The sequence below is a fragment of the Schistocerca piceifrons genome, chromosome 4 (assembly GCF_021461385.2).
Source record: "Schistocerca piceifrons isolate TAMUIC-IGC-003096 chromosome 4, iqSchPice1.1, whole genome shotgun sequence".
Taxonomy (NCBI): Eukaryota; Metazoa; Arthropoda; class Insecta; order Orthoptera; family Acrididae; genus Schistocerca; species Schistocerca piceifrons.
This window is the reverse complement of record NC_060141.1, coordinates 565525493-565529434: the sequence shown is the minus strand read 5'-3', so window position 1 is coordinate 565529434 and position 3942 is coordinate 565525493.

Sequence of the window (3942 nt, the reverse complement as noted above, 5' to 3'; positions counted from 1 at the left end):
TGAATAGGGTAGGTGACAACCCATCTCCTTGTCTTAATCCTGTTCTGATTTTGAATGGTCTGGATACCTCACCACGGAACTTTACTTTTGCATGGGTATCCGTAAGTGTTTCTTTGACGATTGCGACTGTTTTCTTGTCTGCTCCAAACTCACTAAGGATGTTAACCAAGGTTGTTCTGTCAACGGAGTCGTACGCCTTCTTGAAGTCAACAAACGTGATAAAGATGTCTTTTCCTCTTAATCGTCTATATTTAATAATTAACTTCAAGTTTAAAATTTGCTCCACACAAGATCTTCCCTTCCTAAAGCCTGCTTGGTATTCACCAATTTCTTGATCAAGTTGTTTCTCCAATCTGTTTTGTAGGGCCTTAGATAGAATTTTATACGTTACCGGACGTAAAGATATCCCTCTGTTGTTATTTGCATCGGTTTTATCCCCTTTCTTGAAGATGGGGTGGATTAATGCAGTTTTCCATTCTTCCGGTATACGTTCCGTTCTCCAAATCTCATTGATTATTCCCAGTAGTTTTTCTTGAGTTGTATTATCCACACTTTTCCACGTTTCTGCAATTATCATGTCTTCCCCTGGTGCTTTATTGTTCTTAAGGTTTTTAATGATTTCTCTGATTTCTATGAGGCATGGGGGTTCAGAATTATTGTTTACTGTGTTTGGGGTGTTGGCTGGTAATTTTTCAATAGGTTCCTGACAGTTGAGGAGTTGTTCAAAATATTTTGCTAATATTTCACAATTTTCTTCATTATTCATTGCCAGTTTTCCACTGGTATCTTTAAAACACAGGTTTGGTGCTACATATTTTTGTAGTTTCTGTCTGAATGTGCTGTAAAAGGATCTGTTATTGTTTCTCTTAAAATCTTTATCCATTTGTGTAAGTTGGTTCTTTTCAAAAAGTCTTTTTACTGAACTAATGAGTTTTGCTGTAGAAGATCTTTGCTGTTTGAACTCCAGGTAGCCCTTATCACTTTTGGTTGAGTGCCATTTCTTCCATGCCTTCATCCTTTGTTCTATTGCTTCCTCACATATCTCATCCCACCATTCGTGTTTCTTTCTCTTTTTCATTTTTGCGACTTCTTGAGCAGATCTTATCATTCCTTCTTTTATATCTTCCCATTTATCCGAACATATAACTATGTTTTGACAGAATTCTTCTCTTTTCTCTTTCAAGATGTTTGCGTCTATCTTTTGAGTTTTCCTGTTTTGTATTTGTTTCTTTCTTTGTGGTATGAAATTTAATTTGATTGTCGATAAGTAGTGGTCAGTTACAATGTTTGCCCCTTTCCGAACTCTCACATTCATTATTTCTTTTTGATTATAGTGTGTGATGGCTATGTGATCTATCTGGAACTCTCCAATACTTGTGTTTGGTGATTTCCATGTTTTCTGTTTCTTAGGAGGTTTTTTGAAATTTGTAGACATTAATTTTAAGTTATGACCCTTGCATAGTTCTATTAATCTTTCTCCATTTCTGTTTGTCCTTTTGTGAGCCGGGTAGTTTCCTACTGTTTTTTTTGTATTTTTTTTCTTGGCCTATTTGTGCATTGAAGTCCCCAAACAGTATTTTCACATTTGATGTTGGGATTTTAGAAGGTTCGTGGTCTAGAGATTCCCAATATGTATCTACTTTCTGAGGGTTTTTCTTATTGTCATTGTTGATGGGTGCGTGGCAATTAATAAGTGTATAGGTTTTATTTAGGGCGCGGAATGTGAGAAAAGACAAGCGTTCATTAGATGACTGGAAGTCGGTTATTGAGTTTACCCAGTTAGATTTCACGATGAAGCCTGTTCCAAGGTGGGGAAGGCCTCTTCCACATGGGTTCCAGCCTTTCTTTCCTTTAAATATCCTGTATCCTTCATAATCCATTAAATCTTCATCTGTAAATCTGGTTTCCTGCAGCGCACATACACTCCTGGAAATTGAAATAAGAACACAGTTAATTCATTGTCCCAGGAAGGGGAAACTTTATTGACACATTCCTGGGGTCAGATACATCACATGATCACACTGACAGAACCACAGGCACATAGACACAGGCAACAGAGCATGCACAATGTCGGCACTAGTACAGTGTATATCCACCTTTCGCAGCAATGCAGGCTGCTATTCTCCCATGGAGACGATCGTAGAGATGCTGGATGTAGTCCTGTGGAACGGCTTGCCATGCCATTTCCACCTGGCGCCTCAGTTGGACCAGCGTTCGTGCTGGACGTGCAGACCGCGTGAGACGACGCTTCATCCAGTCCCAAACATGCTCAATGAGGGACAGATCCGGAGATGTTGCTGGCCAGGGTAGTTGACTTACACCTTCTAGAGCACGTTGGGTGGCACAGGATACATGCGGACGTGCATTGTCCTGTTGGAACAGCAAGTTCCCTTGCCGGTCTAGGAATGGTAGAACGATGGGTTCGATGACGGTTTGGATGTACCGTGCACTATTCAGTGTCCCCTCGACGATCACCAGTGGTGTACGGCCAGTGTAGGAGATCGCTCCCCACACCATGATGCCGGGTGTTGGCCCTGTGTGCCTCGGTCGTATGCAGTCCTGATTGTGGCGCTCACCTGCACGGCGCCAAACACGCATACGACCATCATTGGCACCAAGGCAGAAGCGACTCTCATCGCTGAAGACGACACGTCTCCATTCGTCCCTCCATTCACGCCTGTCGCGACACCACTGGAGGCGGGCTGCACGATGTTGGGGCGTGAGCGGAAGACGGCCTAACGGTGTGCGGGACCGTAGCCCAGCTTCATGGAGACGGTTGCGAATGGTCCTCGCCGATACCCCAGGAGCAACAGTGTCCCTAATTTGCTGGGAAGTGGCGGTGCGGTCCCCTACGGCACTGCGTAGGATCCTACGGTCTTGGCGTGCATCCGTGCGTCGCTGCTGTCCGGTCCCAGGTCGACGGGCACGTGCACCTTCCGCCGACCACTGGCGACAACATCGATGTACTGTGGAGACCTCACGCCCCACGTGTTGAGCAATTCGGCGGTACGTCCACCCGGCCGGCCTCCCGCATGCCCACTATACGCCCTCGCTCAAAGTCCGTCAACTGCACATACGGTTCACGTCCACGCTGTCGCGGCATGCTACCAGTGTTAAAGACTGCGATGGAGCTCCGTATGCCACGGCAAACTGGCTGACACTGACGGCGGCGGTGCACAAATGCTGCGCAGCTAGCGCCATTCGACGGCCAACACCTCGGTTCCTGGTGTGTCCGCTGTGCCGTGCGTGTGATCATTGCTTGTACAGCCCTCTCGCAGTGTCCGGAGCAAGTATGGTGGGTCTGACACACCGGTGTCAATGTGTTCTTTTTTCCATTTCCAGGAGTGTATTTGGATTTTATATACCTTCAAGACTTTGGTGAGCTGCTTCAGTTTTCCCGGCTTCAAGAGCGAGTTAATATTTAGGGTTCCAAAGAAATGTAGGTTGTTTTTCTTCAGTTTAGAGGATTTTGAATTTCTTGAACGACATGGTGCTTCAGGCTCTCCAGAATCCTTAGGCGTAATTGCGCTGCTGTTAGCGGCGGAGGATTGGTTACCTCCTGGGGTAGTTCAATCTAGAGAAATTGACATCATGCATAGTTGTTTGAAATTCAGGGGGGAGATGGCTTTTTGGGCCATTCCGAGGTTAAAACTGGGATTGTAAGTTCCAGAGTGTGTGTTCAGCCGCTCCTACCATGGAGAACAGACGCTGTTTGTAGCCGCTCCTCTAGCAGTTCAGACGCTACATTCCGTTAGTTTTTGGTCCGCCCTGGGTATTTGATTTCCCCAGTACCACCTATATCTAGGAGGCATTCCCCTATCCGCCACCTGGGGAGGCGCCCGATGGGGGTACTAACAACCCCACACGGTTTTTAGGAAATTCAAATGGCTCTGAGCACTATGGGACTTAACATCTTAGGTCATCAGTCCCCTAGAACTTAGA